Source organism: Syngnathoides biaculeatus, chromosome 3 (genome assembly GCF_019802595.1).
Source record: "Syngnathoides biaculeatus isolate LvHL_M chromosome 3, ASM1980259v1, whole genome shotgun sequence".
Taxonomy (NCBI): domain Eukaryota; kingdom Metazoa; phylum Chordata; class Actinopteri; order Syngnathiformes; family Syngnathidae; genus Syngnathoides; species Syngnathoides biaculeatus.
Window position 1 is genome coordinate 28,252,012 of NC_084642.1, and position 16,535 is coordinate 28,268,546.

The window sequence follows — 16,535 nt, forward strand, 5'->3', positions numbered from 1 at the left end:
ATGAAAACGCCAATGAAGAGGATAAATGATAATCTGAACCAAGTGCAGAGGAAAACCTGAATTTTGTCATAAAAAGTCCTTATTTTATTTATTCAAACATATTCTTTAGTGAAATTTGAGTTTATCATGTTGACTTTCTCGTGTGATGACACCGTTGGGCTCCCCTTGCAAACGAGATGTTGCATCTCACCACTACCACCACTATGGGGGGAACCATCATCGAAAATCACCAAGAAATGTCAATATCCACCGTAAATAAAGAAGTTGAATCAAACTTGTAAATGTTTAGTGAGGATGCTGAGCTCATGGGAAGGATTATGCACTGTATGCTAATCATCTATATAACAGTTGTTCACAAAGATTGTAACTATACTACCTAATTGCACTGCACTTTTGAATTCAATGCTTTAGGGACTTTTTATTCTTTCTTAAGGATAAGAACATAAAAGGTATAGATTTATAAGGCAACTGGATCATGGAGTGCTACTACACGTGACAGTGGTGGAACATGTATCTCCATAAACTTCTCTGCAAACTCACAAGTGATTCGACTGACAGGTATTTGACTCTCAGTCTGTGACAGTTTCTCGAAACCTCCAAATCCAACCCCTGAAGGTCAGATTTAGGAGGCAACCAGTGAGTAAATCAGGTCAATGGTTTTAATCCAATATAATCCACTATAATCTCAGAGTAACCATGGCAGAAGATTATGTTTGTGATTAAATGTAATTGCAATGATAAATCCTGATTTGCCTGTAATTCCTGAGACACTTCTGTCAGATTAGGTAATAATGATCTACAGTTACGTTTTTCCATATTACTTCCATTATAAAGTACTTTGGACACATCCCTAATAATCTTGTTTAATAAGGCTGCAGGTTTGTTGCATTTGAATATGTATGTAAATCACCAACTGAAAAAAGAAATCCCATCATTGAAAATGTCATTTTCAACCACAAGAAAAAAAATAGTTTGTGCATGAAAGGGAGCCACCCCAAATGATACTTAGTTATCCGAAAATAATTATCTTCAAAACATATAATACAGTATAACTTTACTGGGTCTTTAAGTACCACACAATGTCCAGATTCCTTGCAAACAGCAAGACTATTCTGAAATATGTTACCTATCTCTGATGGTGAAGTGGTTACACTGTGGATCCTTTTCCTAAAGCATCTCCCACCTCAGTGGTTTCAGTGTTACTACTATCCCTACACGGGTGCTAAATATAGGTGCCATACAAAATGGAATCCTAATTGGGAATGATCACTGACAGAAGCTTTAGCCACTGAGTCCCTTAATGATTCCGGCAGCACTTGGATCACAGTGACTTTCCCTCACTGGCTATGAAAGTCATTTAGCGACGATGACAGCACCACAAGCCCTGTTTTGGGACCGAGGGGTTACCGGCAGTTTACTGTTCTGGAACAGGAGACAAAGATAAAAAGGGAGAGAGTATGCAGTCATAAGGAGGCCACTCGATCTTGTGACGGAAAACATTTTCTGTTTTTGAAGTGACACTGTGGCAAAGATATACGTCACGTTAATATAGATTCACTTTAAGCAAAAATGTGCCTTGTGTTACAGTTTCTTGACAACATGGAAACTTGACACCATGGAATATGGCCTCCAGGGTGAGTTCTCGATTAATGGTGCATTCTCAAAAAAGGCAAAAAAAACAAACCACATGGATGATGTATCACCATTGTCTGTTGATGTTGACAAACGAAAAGCTTTAAATAGTTAGTTGTATAGTACTGTATATCCTTGCACTATTTTATTTTATTAAAAGGCAAACAAACAAACAATATACAAAACAATCACCTATGCAAACATAGACAAAGTAAAACTAAACAAAACAATTAAAAAAACAGTACTTCAACCAATTGACCCCTCCGTGGATATTGTGCAATCCGCGTCACTGACCAATCAGAGGCCAGAGATCTGCATAGACCAAAGCCCGTTTTTGCTCCACCATTTCCTCTGACAACATTACATGGTCCAGTATAGGGTTAGTTAGCGTTTTATCGCGAATTTGGGTTATTTAACAAAAAATATGGTTAAGAGGTGTAGTCACGGACTTTGTAGTAGTGACGACAGGTATCCTGAAAGGCTAGTTGGTGGAGTTCGATTCGTACCCTTTCCAAAACCAAAGACCCAGGACGAAAAATGCCTTCGATGGATCAAACTTTGTGGAAGACCGCATCATCAACTAAATCCATCTAATATCAACCGGAACACATAGAAGCTTAACCAGACTGTGTTTGCACGAAGGTATGCCCTATATTTGATTTTCAATACATGTCTCGTATAAATGAATTCGAAGTTCTTCGCTAGCATAACACTGCTGCGTGTGAACAATTGACACACTTATTCTTTGTTGAGCGATATTTAGAGATGATCGGACTGCACAAACGTATTGATTTCTTGCTGGCTCGCGGCCAGAAGCTTAACCAGATTGTGTTTGCACGAAGATATGCCCTAAATTTGATTTTTAATACATGTCTCGTATAAATGAATGAGACGTTCTCAGCTAGCATAACATTGCTACGTGTGAACGATTGACACACTTATTCTTTGTTGAGCGATATTTAGCGATGATCGGACTGCACAAACATATTGATTTCTTGCTGGCTCGCGGCCAGAAGCTTAACCAGACGGTGTTTGCACGAAGATATGCCCTAAATTAGATTTTTAATACACGTCTCGTATAAATGAATGAGACGTTCTCCGCTAGCATAACATTGCTACGTGTGAATGATTGAATGAAATCAGAAGCATGGCGTCTCTCTCAGTTAAGAATGTATTGTATTTAGAATCTATAATATATCGTTGATTTGAATGAAATCAGAAGCATAGAGTCTGTCTCAGTTCAGAATGTATTGTATTGTATTTGCCATTTTTACTGTTTGTCTTATGTGAGCGCACTTGGCGTGACGTCACTTCAGGAAACGTGGTTAAGTGCCCTGTACGGAGGGGTCAATTATCAGGATGGTTGAGTCCATGTTTAGAGGGACTCGAAAGATGTATAAATTATATGTTGCTACCCCTTCAATTTCCATTCCATTTTCAATATTCGAACATTTTTTCATCTACAACTGCTGTGCGACCAAACTTCACTCTAAAAACACAATCTAATATGACAATACAATATAATGCACTATATGCAATTGACTTTTTATTTTTTTACTAAACACATTTACACACAATAATACATATTGTACTATTATACGGCCTGATATCCAAGCAGTTATGGTAACAACGTACGTACTTACACAAATAGCATATACTGTATACTTACCGTTGGGCAGCACAAGATTATGCTACGTGTCAGCCGGTCCCAAGCCCGGATAAATCCAGAGGGTTTTGTCAGGAAGGGAATCCGGTGTAAAACTGTGGTAAACATATATGAGGGTTCATCATACAAATTCCATAACGGTTAAGTCGTGGCCCGGGCTTCCTATGCCCACCCCCGGAAATGTTAATATGCAAGGCATAGGCAGAAATACAGATAATGTAGGTCGAAGACTAAAAAAGAGGGGGAAAGCGGGTTAGTCGGCAAAAGAAGAAGAGGAATGCACAGACCCTACAGCTATGTCTAGGGACTTTGAATGTTGGGACTATGACAGGAAAAGCTCAGGAGTTAGTTGACATGATGATTACGAGAAAGGTTGATATATTGTGCATCCAAGAGAGCAAGTGGAAAGTGGTGGAAAGTGAGTAAGGCTAGAAGTTTAAGTGCAGGGTTTAAATTATTTTATCATGGAGTAGGTGGGAAGAGAAATGGAGGAGAGGTTATTTTAAAGGAAGAGTTGGCTGTGAATGTCATGGAGGTGAAAAGAGTATCAGATCGAGTGATGATGATGAAACTTGAAACTGAGAGTATTATGTACAGTGTGATTAGCGGCTTTGCCCCACAGTTAGGATGTGACCTCGAGTTGAAAGAGAAATTCTGGAAGGAACTAGACAAAGTAATCCTGAGCATCCCAGACAAAGAGAGAGTTGTGATTGGTGCAGATTTCAATGGACATGTTGGCAAAGGAAACAGGGGTGATGAAGAAGTGAAGGTTAAGTATGGCATTCAGCAAAGGAACTTTGAGGGACAGATGGTGGTGGACTTCGCAAAAAGGATGGACTTGGCCGTGGTGAACACTTATTTCCAGAAGAGAAAGGAACTTAGAGTGATGTACAACAGCGGAGGTAGAGGCACGCAGATGGATTATATTTTGTGCAGAAGATGAAATCTGACGGAGATTACTGACTATAAAGTAGTGGTGGGGGAGAGTGTAACTCGACAGCATAGGATGGTGGTGTGTAGGATGACTCTGGTAATGGTTAGGAAAATTAAGAAGACAAAGGTAGAGCAGAGAATCAGGTGATGGAAGTTGGGAAAGGAAGAATGTTGTGTGGCCTTTCGGAGGACTGGAATACTACTGCCAAGGTACAAGGCAGGCAGGATAGTTCATGGGGTGTCTTCTGTTTGGGAAGTGGAGAAGGAGACTTGGTGGTGGAACCCCAAAACCCCAACCCCAAAATACAGGACGTCATCCAAGGAAAGAGATTAGCAAAAAAGTGGGACATGGAGAGGACTGAGAAGAGACGTAAGGAATACATTGAGATGCGTCATAGGGCAAAGGTAGAAGTGGCGAAGACTAAGCAAGAGGCATATGACGGCATGTACACCAGTTTGGATACGAAAGAAGCAGAAAAGAATCCCTACAGGTTGGTCAGACAGAGGGATAGAGACGGGAAGGATGTGCAGCAAGTAAAGCTGAATAAGGATAGTGATGGAAATATGTTGACTAGTGCCAGTTTTGTGCTAAGTAGATGGAAGTTAATGAATGAAGAAAATGCGAGAGACAGTAGAGTAGAAGAGGCAAGCGTGAAGACCAGGAAGTGGCAATAATTAGTAACAGGGAAGTTAGAAAGGCACTGAACAGAATGAAAAATGGAAAGACACTTGGTCCCAATGACATACCAGTGGAGGTATGGAAGCAATTTGGTGAGGTGGCTGTGGGGTTTTTGACCAATTTATACAATAGAATACTATCAGGAGAGAAGATCCCAGAAGAATGGAGGAAATGTGTACGAGTCCCCATTTTCAAGAACAAAGGCAATGTTCAGAACTGTGGAAACTACAGCAGAATAATGATCATGAGCCACACAATGAAGTTATGGGGAAAAGTAGTGGAGGCTAGACTCAGGACAGAAGTCAGTATCTGCGAGCAACAGTATGGTTTCATGGCTAGAAAGAGTACCACAGATGCATTATTTGACTTGAGGATGCTCGTGGAAAAGTAAAGAGAAGGTCAGAAGGAGCTACATTGTATCTTGGTAGACCTAGAGAAATCCTATAACAGAGTGCCAAGAGAGGAACGGTGGTACTGCATGCGCAAGTCTGGTGTGCCGGAGAAATATGTTAGAATAGTGCAGCCCATGTATGAGGACAGCAGAACAGCGGTGAGATGTCCCACAGGTGTGTCAGAAGATTTTAAGGTGGAGGTGGGACTGCGTCAGAGTTCCACACTTAGCCCCTTCCTGTTTGCAGTAGTAATAGATAGGCTGACAGACGAGGTTAGACTGGAATCCCCTTGGAGCATGATGTTCGCAGATGATATTGTGATCTGCAGTGAAAGAAGGGAGTAAGTGGAGGAACAATTAGAAAAATAGAGGTACGCACTGGAAAGGAGAGGAATGAAGATTTGCCGAAGTAAAACAGAATGTATGTGCGTGAATGAGAGGTGTGAAGGAGGAAGAGTGAACCTCCAGAGAGAACAGATCGCGAGGGTGGATGACTTCAAATAATTGGGGTCAACAATACGGAGCAATGGTGAGTGTGGTAAGAAAGTGAAAAAATGGGTCCAAGTGGGATGGAACAGTTGGCGGAAGATGTGTGGTGTTCGATGTGACAGAAGATTATCCGCTAGGATGAATCGCAAAGTTTATAAAACAGTGGTGAGGTCGGCCATGATGTACGGATTTGAGATGGTGGCACTGAAGAAACAACAGGAAGCAGAACTGGAGGTAGCAGAATTGAAGATGCTGAAGTTCTCGCTTGGTGTGAACAGGCTGGATAGGATTAGAAACGAGCTCATTCGAGGGACAGCCAAAGTTGGATGTTTTGGAGACAAGGTTAGAGAGAGCAGACTCCGATTGTTTTGACATGTTAAGAGGCGAGAGAGTGAGTATATTGGCAGAAGGGTGCTGAGAATGGAACTACCAGGCAAAAAAGCTAGAGGAAGACCAAAGAAAAGGTTGGTGGATGTTGTGAGGGAGGACATGAGGACAGTGGGTGTTAGAGAGGAAGATGCAGAAGATAGGCTAAGATGGAAAAAGATGACATACTGTGGCGACCGCTAATGGGACAAGCCGAAAAAAAAAGAATAAATACTTAGACAAAGAATCGACAAGGTAATGTTACTATTACTAAAATACCACCACAGGCCTTCCCTGTATTTCTTCCAATTTTTTTCATATTTATTTTCTAACTGGGTTATGTTTGGTCCGTATTTATTCAGTTCCAAATTTGTGACCCCCATACAGATACACAAAAGCTTTCAATTTCTGTCCTTGAGTACTCTTAAAATTAAAAATTCTCCTTGGATTATAGCTCCCTTCTCTCTAAGAATCTCTGCTCTGAATATCATCTGGCTGTAGATTATATTTTGTTTTATAAATTATTAGTTGAGCAGGTTTAAATTTTATGAGGTGACTTAAAACTGAAAGTGAATTTAAACTTTTAAAGCCTAAAAACAAGCCACTTGTATGGTGAAGACAGAGAATCTTGGGGATTGTTGTCTTGACACTTTTGCACTTTTAACAGAGATTGTAAAAAACTAAACTTCTGAGCACTACTTTAAATGTGATAATACTTGTGAGCAGTACAGAATGTATAGTGATTTCTTGATAAGAAAGTGTTTTGCCTTAGCCTCGATGGATTCTTTGAATTTGCAATCAAACCATGTCAACTAGTTATTGTTCACAACTAAGAAAGAAGTCGGGAGATCTTGAAAAATACGTAATCATCAGAATATCCAGTATGACACAAATGCCTAAAGATTGTCTTGTTTTCCTGTCCAGAAGGCCTTGCTCAGATGAACATTGCGGAGTCAATAGAGACATATATCTGGTGAAACTGACAAGGTGAGACTGGAATATCATGATGGAATGGTTCCCCCCTAGTCACCTGGTTTTTGAATGATGATGAGTGATGCTCTGATAGGACGTTTTCAGCAGCCAGTCATTTGCGGCTTCAAGGAATATCAGAAGAGGAGATAAAAAAGGATTTGTAGATCTTCTACATGATTAATAGATGGTTGAAAGATAATTAGATACAGATAGACTCTTATCTCCTACCTGTTCCAAATGAAGAAGACTTTGCATCTCGCATATCTGTGACTTTTATAAGGAATAGTTCCTATAAACAGAAATATCTCTTGTCTTTGTTCTTGTTACTTTGTTGTTCTTTGTTCTGAATGTCGTACCATGGCAGCACCGACTACCAAAAGAAAAAATCCTTGTGTGTTTTTACACATTTGGCCAATAAAGCTGTTTCTGATTCTGAATATTAAATACAGAATCTTTAAAGAGTGTTGGTTGTTTTGTAAATGTTCCTAGTCAGTCTGAGATGTATATAGTGTGAGTTGCCATCATGTGAAATGTTGACACCTGAGTCCCTTTCTCCAGCCCATTATTGAATCACTTACCCTAGCCCCATTGTATTTTAACAAAGGAAGCTATCATCCATCCATCCATTTTCTGAGCCTCCCTATTTCAGTGGACTGTGACTGCATCCCAAGCCTTCATATTCCTGAAGGAGTTATTCACCAGTATCCCTATCCTGAGGCACCCCAACCCCTCCTTCCAGTTCATGATGGAGGTTGATGCCTCTGACAGTGGAGCTGGGGCCATTCTCTGCCAGTGGCACCTCGAATCCCAAAAATTACATCCCTGTGCCTTTCTTTTCCTGTCGCCTTTCACGATCAGAATGGATATATGACATAGGAAATCATGAGATGCTGGCCGTCGTCTGGGCCCTGAGGAATGGAGGGACTGGCTGGAGGGGATCATTTCTCCATTCATCATATGGACTAACCATAAAAATATTGCCCTCCTCCATTCCACCAAGTCTCAACCTCCAGCAAGCTCATCGGGCCTTAGTATTTAGTCAATTCAATATCAGCCACTCCTGTTCTGTTTTTTCTGTAATGGAAAGTCTGCCGACTACTCCTGCCTTTATTCACCCCCCTCCAACTGTGTGGAACCGGAACCCATCCTTTCCTCTTCCTGCTTTGATGGAGCTCCGACATGGTATATTGATCGTTACTGCCCCCCTCCCCCCTGAAGGTAACACCATTATTCTTACCATCACTTGCTTCTATTCCGTCATGTGTCCAAACATCCGGCCATCCCCATTGACATTGAAAAAGCTCCTTTTTAAATGTATTCAAAAATAATTAAAAGGACATCTGACTTACTCATTCATTTCAGTTGTACTCTGTACATCCATTTTCTTTACCACTTGTCCTCACCAGGGACATGGGTGTGCTGGAGCCTGTCCCAGCTAATCCTTAAATCATAATCATTGAAGACTAATCAGATTTTTACAAATAACCTGGGGACACATTTTTAACTCACGTAGACTTGACTATTGTAATGATCTTTTAATTCTGACCATTACAAAGAGATCAGATAATATTTCTCCAATTATAAGGTCTTTACACTGGCTCCTCGTCATTCTTCTTCTTCTTCTATTCCTTTTGGCTTGTCCCGTTAGAGGTCGCCACAGCGTGCCATCTTTTTCCATCCAAGCCAATCTCATGCATCTTCCGGCTCCCAGTCAATCCTTTTAAATATTTTATACAAACCCCGACTGCATCCTCACCCAGTGAAGTGCTTGGAGTATGCACAAACACAGTAAGTTTTCCATTGTTTCATTGAGTTCTGTCTGTGTGGGTTTTCTCCAGGCACTCCGGTTTCCTCCCATATCCCAAAAACATGCATTAATTGGAGACTCTAAATTGGCCCTAGGTGTAATTGTGAGTGCGACTGTTGTCTGTCTTCATGTGCCCTGCAATTGGCTGGGAACCATTTCAGGGTGTACCCTGCCTCGTGCCCGATGACAACTGGGATAGGCTCCAGCATTTCTGCAACCCTTGTGAGGATAAGCAGCTCAGAAAATGGATGGATGGATATTTTCAATTTTTGTTTTCTGGTAGGATGCCTATTAAGGTCACCAAGTGAGAGAGACAAAAAAAGATGAGACGTGATTAAAAGTCATCATGATGACCTTTAAAATTGACAGGATGCTATTGTGTTGAGATGTAAAGGCAACAATTGACATTGGGCGTTGTTGCGACACCAGGATATGCTCTCATCACTTGTAGATTTTTTTATGTAAACTATTAGTCACAATCCTCCTGTAAATTATTGACTAAATATCATCATGAGGATGTCATAGAACATTATGATGACTTTGGTCTCATAAGTCTGGGCCCGGTGCATTGTTGATCTTTTGTTGTTTGAAGATCTGTCTGACGTCACTTTCATGGATGTTAATTGGTAGAGTGGAGGGTGGTGCGGCTTGATGGGTATGTGGAGTGGAAGTGTCTATCTTGAATCTACAGTAAAAGCTATTTAGGTTGCCGGCTTGTTTTCTACTGGGGGAGAACGTCACTTGTAGTTATTTATCCGTTATCCGGCTCCTCTCAATGGGGAGGAGCAGCGGATCGAGTCTGAAACCTCTTGCATTATCTGGCTTTTCACCCTATCTCTCAGGGAGATCCCTGGCATCCTGCAGAGGAAGTTCATTTCGCTCACTTTCATACGTCCAAAAGATCGAGACCATGGGAGATGGTCGGAATGTACACTGAACGATAAATCGAGAGCTTTGTCTTTTGCATCTGTTCCTTGTTCACCATGGCAGAGCGATACAGAGTTGAGTCACATCACTCCAGATTTGCATTTGCTCCAGCGAGAGTTGAACATAAGGGTTTGATGAAGCCACCAGAACCATATTATGTGCAAAAAGCAGAGACACAATGCTGAGGCCTCCAAAGCAAACCCCATTTGTGGTGCTGTGTATAGATTAATGAGAGGAAAAAAAATATTAATGATTTTAGAAAATGGCTGCAATATAACAGAGTGAAAATTTTAAGGGGTATGACTACTTTCTGTACCCTTTATGAAGGGAAAAATTTCAGGCGTACACACCAACGATACACTCAGATGTACAAATACATAATACGTAATAAGTAGTGTATATTGATAAAACACATGTTTAAAATAATAGATAAATAATAATAAAAATAAAGTAAAAGTGTTTGGAATCTATGACATGGTCACGGTGAGACAATATTACTGGGCATGAAATAATTTCAGTTTCATGTCTGGACTGTTTCCCACTCATGACTACATTTAATTTCTCCATTTAAATACTGGTAGACTTCAATGAGTTCACAAGTATGTTTTTCACATTGCAAAATATATCACAGTTTAAAAATACGAAATGTCATTTTTTTTCAATCATGCAGCCCAAATATGTGGCCTTCTCCAGTTCTTTCTCGTGTGGCCTTGATTGTAAAGTATTTTTTAAAATACTGTATTGCTTTGTGGCTCAGTCCTGTTGCCTACTTATACAAATGTTCTTCTTTGTGACATGTCCATTATCTGCTGTTCTTTGGGGTGTGTACAGCTAACCTGATGAGGCATGAGGCTGTGGAGGCTCATCAAACTTTGAAAAGATTCACAGTGACAATGCATCAGAGCTTCCCCCTTCATAAACATCCTCACTCATTACTGCAGTGCTCAGTCACTTTCTAAATATATTTGCATGGACACTAATAAACACACAAACTTACATACATATATTACATACACACTTAAAGTGGTCTTGGAAATGGACGATGTTACGCATGTCTTGAGATTGATGTATGGAAACATTTATTTCCTCTCGACTTGTTTTATTTTTATTATTTCTATTTCTATATCCTATCAGGCATTTTTGGCCTGTGGGACACCCGAGGCAGCTGGTAGCTACCGGCTGGCCCAGCGGAATGCAGTTTTGGTGGTCACTGAGCCAAAAACCTGGGCGTAGGAGTTCAGTGATGCCAGGGAGAACAACTTCAGGGGGAAGGACTGCACTGTCAACACTGTGTATAGTGGGAATGGGGCACTGCTGACCTCAACTCGAGATGTTGTGAGTCGGTGGGGAGTATACTTCGAAGAACTCCTCAATTCCACAAACACGCCTTGCCTGTCTGGGTGCTCTGAGGCGGGCTCTTCTATCTCTGGTGTTGAGGTCACCGAGGTGGTTAGCTCCTTGGTGGCAGGGCCCAAGGGGTTGATGAGATTTGCCTGGAGTCTCTAACGGCTCTGGATCTTGTGGGGCTGTCCCGGTTGACACGGCTCTGCAACATTGCGCGGACATCGGGGACAGTGCCTCTGTATTGGCATACTGGGGTGGTGTTCCCACTTTTTAAGAAGTGTGACCGGAGGGTGTGTATAGGGGATCACACTCCTCAGCCTCCCTTGTAAGGTCTATTCAGGGATGCTGGAGACGAGGGTTCGTCGGGAATTCAAATCTCGGATTCAGGGGGAGCTATGTGGTTTTCGTCCTGGCTGTGGAGCAGTGGACCAGCTCTACACCCTCGGCAGGATCCTCGAGGGTGCATGGGAGTTCGCCCAACCAGTCTTCATGTGTTTTGTGGACTTGGAGAAGGCGTTCGACCGTGTCCCTCGGGGAGTTCTGTGAGGGGTTCTTCGGGAGTATGGCGTTTCGAACCCCCTGATACGAGCCGTTTAATCCCTGTACAACCCTTGTCAGAGTTTCAGCTGCATTGCTGGCAATAAGTCGGACTCATTTCCGGTGAGAGTTGGACTCTGCCAAGGCTGGCCTTTGTCACCGATTTTGTTCATAACTTATATGGACAGAATTTCAAAGTGCAGCAGAGGCGTAGAGTGTGTCCGGTTTGGTAGCATCAGCATCGAATCTCTGATCTTTGCAGATGATGTGGTTCTGTTGGCTTCATCAAGCCGTGATCTCCAACTCTCACTGGAGAATTTCACAGCCAAGTGTGAAGCGGCTGGGATCAGAATAAGCACCTCAAAATCTGAGATCATGGTTCACAGTTGGAAAAGGGTGGCGTGCCCTCTCCGGGTCGTGGATAAGATCTTTCCCCAAGTGGCAGAGTTCAACTATCTTGGAGTGTTGTTCATGAGTGAGGAATGGAGCGGGAGATCGACAGACGGATCGGTGCACCGTCTGCAGTGTTGCAGACTTTGTATCGGTCTGTGGTGGTAAAGGGGGAGCTCAATTAAAAGGTGATGCTCTCAATTTACCAGTCAATCTACATTACTACACTCACATATGGGCACGAGCTGTCGGTCGTGACCAAAAGAACAACAGCCCAGATGAAAGCGGCCGAAATGAGTTTCCTCCGCAGGCTTTCCGGCCTCTCCCTTAGAGATACGGTGAGAAGCTCGGTCATCCGGGAGGGGCTCAGTGTCGAGCAAAAGGGCACATGGTTAAGCACAACATGGGTGGTAGAAAAAGGATGGCTCGGCATGAAATCTAATTTTACAAAATATTTATCGTCATTTATTTGTGGAACTTCTGAGTAGGTGGACAAGTTTCTTTTCCATTTGTTTCATAGTTGATGACCACTGTGAAATGCACGCTACTGCCGACTACCACTGGATTTAAGTGGCCCAACACTAAATATAATAGACAACTCAGTAGTGTATACACGGTGATGTATTATACATTAGGAAGTAATCAGCCTCTCTGTGACTAAATTGTCTGCGATTGATAAATAATCATTCTTCCTGAGAGTACTTTTGTTTTCTACCATCTGAGCAGCAGGTCATTTTAATACTTCCATCATTTCTTTAGAGTCTCCTACTCTGTCATCAATAAGTTTCCCATTCAGACCATCTCCCTAAACAGTAGTAAATTAGATTCTAACAACAAACAGCATAAATCTTTCATGACTTTTCCCTAATTAATGTGAAAAGCCAATCATTTTGGACTACATCACGCCTCTGAAAACAGTGTGAGACAATAACCTGATACCTCTACTATATAACTTTATGACGATTGTATACTGTACTATGATTCTGTTTGGCGAGGTTTTTTTCAGGCACATGTCTTAGATTAAGTTCAGGCTCCTGTCTTGGTTGTTTACTGCTGTAAACATTCCGGTGCTATGGCCTTGAATTATGCATTGCACCCTATGCTTGCTCACATTAGATAAAACAAATTGAAACTGTTGAGTCACACACAGGAAAAGTGCTGAGGCATTGTGAGGCTGTGTCACACTCCTACAAGGATGTAGCCCAAGACAGGATAAAAGGATAGGTATAAACTAGGGGTCGACGGACACACTCCAGCTGCCCTGCAGAGTTTATCTTTACACACAATGACATCAATTCTACTGGCATTAACTGAGAAAATACAGGTTGTTAATGACAATGTTAGTGTAGCAGACATTAAAGAAAAAGATCATTCGAAAGTTTGGAAGGAACTTCACAGTTCTGAATTCTAAATTCTGGATTAAAGTTAAACTTCTTAATTTTTACCACTTGTTATATAATACTACTTCTATTAAGAATAATAAAATTATAAGAATGATAAGAATATAGGGTGGTATGGTGGTGCAGCTGCATACCATTGGCCTCAAAGTTCTGAGGCCCAGGGTTCAAATCCCGGACACACCTGTGTGGAGTTTGCACGTTCTCCCCAAAACATCCAAGGTAGGTTAAAGGAAGACTCTATATTGCCTATAGGTGTTAATGGGAGTGCAAATGGCGACCTTTTAGCACTCCGGTGACCTGTGTGAGGATAAGTGTCTCAGACAATGGATGGATGGAGTAATTATGCATCATACTCTGCAAAGCACAAAAACTGCAAAAGTTTTGCAAAAAGAGAACCATAAAATACATTTCCACTTTGGTGCAGAATGTATTGGATGGACATTTTGGGATTTATATATAACATTGTGAATGTTGCATGACAGGAGATACACATCACAATTTTAGAGGACAGTGGAAGTAAATGCTGTTACCAAAATATATATAGAGAAAAGTAGAAATTAGAGATATATCACGCTTGGCCTGTATTCTGCTCTCAAAAAATACCGTTGAGCATTCTCACAGAACAAGCATTAAACACGCCATTGTCATCCTCTCAGGAGCAATACTTGTGAAAGAGGAATATACACATTTACAATAACCATGATTGGAATAAATAAGTGAACTTTCCCACTCACTTGGAGTGAATGGACTGGTTGTTTTGATTTAGTGTATAAAAATAACAGCATATAGACTAACCCAAGAGACTACCAATCAGAAACAAAGCTCCAGTAGAAAGGAATTAGAGCAACATAGTGGTTCAAAGCAAAGTGATTGTCCTTCAATTGTATGGTCTAAAAATAATCCAAAACGAAAGCAAACATTTAATGGCCTGGAGTGTCCTTGACAAAGCAGTGAATCCCAGAAGTAAAGTAGTGATGCAAGATTAATCCTTAGGGGATTCCAGGGGTATGACAGACCTCAAATTAAATACTGTAGAGCACTGAGGTAGTTGTATAGGAAAAAGTCATCATATAAAGAGAAGACGTAATTTAAGTTGATTGAGATTTATTAAAGGAAACTGTCCAAAGATAGGTCAAAGACACCTTAGCTCACTTACAAAGGCTCTAACCCAGGGGTGCTCAATGTGTCGATTGCGAGGCAGTATTGGTCAATCGCGATGGCGTGCTGCGAAAAAAAAAATAAAAGACTTCACCTGTATTTTTTTTTTTGTAACTTTAGCTCACCACGCATGTGCAAACAACGACAGTACTGGAAAACATGCTAGCCAGTGATCCCCCCCCCCCCATTTTTAGCCCTCGCTTAAGAAATCTTCTCAAACATGAGTATGGATGCTTGAGTAAAGAAGACAAAAACGTATCACTTTCATACGGAATGGGAGGCGGACTTTTTTTTCATGATGTCATTTTCGAAGTGCATTTGCCTCATCTGCCAGTGTAGTGAAATGTGTTGCAGCATTTCCAAATTGTTTATGGAAAATACGACACCGAACCGACATTCCGCCAAAAAGCAAGCTTGGAATGAGAAAAGTGAACGAACTAAAATCCCAACTGGCCACACAGCAGTCACATTTCACACAATATAGTTCAACAGTGAAAGCTGCCACTGAAACATCATTTCCGGGTTCGTCACATCGTTAATAACAAGAAGTCCTTCCAAGACGATCTTTTAAAAATAAGGCAGAAATATTATCTTCAATGAAATCTCTGCAGTTGTAAAGAAATACAATTACACGGTGCTGTGAAGCCATGGCTGATGTGTGGAAGGACGTCAGAGATTGTGAGTGACAGCAACATGTTCAGTCTTAGTCCCATCACATACCCATTGATGCAGTAACAAATTAATAAGATTATGCATTACCATCAGTCTCACCAGAACATGCCACCCCACTGAGGTGTGCTCGAATTGAATGGGGGGAGGGATGCTATGTTCCAAAAGGGAACTGGTGTCATCGGTTATAAGAGACTGGATTTTCTGAAGAAATAAAAGGCAGTTACAATTGCCAGTGATCTTTATGAGTTACCAAGAACATTGAAATGATGCCAGAAATCGAGTTTCCTCATTTTGATGACAGAGAAAGCAAAGACCAAGCATACAAATGCATTGATGCTTGGTAGAACATCAAGAAGAAAAAAATAGAAGAGAACGGTATTCTGTGACTGTTGGGCCTCCAGGGGCTTGGAGATCAAATGTTCCTACTTGGCAAAACACAGGACAGTTTTTGGACTTTAAAAAAGAAAAGACATCTTGTTGATTGCTTCCTCACCCACAGCCATGACACTGTAATTTAACAGGCAGTACAACTGTTACTTTGAAGTACAGTGCCAGAGTCATGTTACAAAGTCAGAAATATGTGACTTTTGTATGTAGTCACTTCCAGAATAATATCGTGTGTGAATAACCCCAGATCCAAGTTTCTAAAGACGCATCGTGAAGGCAAGGTTTTTCAAGTCTGGAGTGTTGCCAAAATTGCAAGGAAAGTGGTACAGATGAAATGCAGTGCTAAATCTTGGTGTCACATGTGATCTCCACACCTGCTTCTTGGAAAGAAAAAAAAAAGAACAATGGGAAAAGCTGCTTGTATTTTTTGTATAAAAACAGTTGAACTAGTCAAAATTTTGGAATGAATTTCAGCAGACCATATTGTTCAAAATATTTATTTGCCAAATTTGCATTACAAACAGCTGAGTTATACCAAAAACACTACAAAGTAAATGTTTACAAAGTGTAGTTTTTTCCATTGTCTATGATGGATGAAAACAAAGGAAAATTCCCCTGACTGCTCATGTCTATTTCATTAATTTAATATCAGTCTTCTCGATAGATATCTTGGGCTATATGAATAACCTTTTACATGGACTAATATTCACTTCAATCGGAAGACACTGTGGTTCTGCACATATTAAACAGACCGTAGCATGTCACCAACATATTATCAAAAAAGC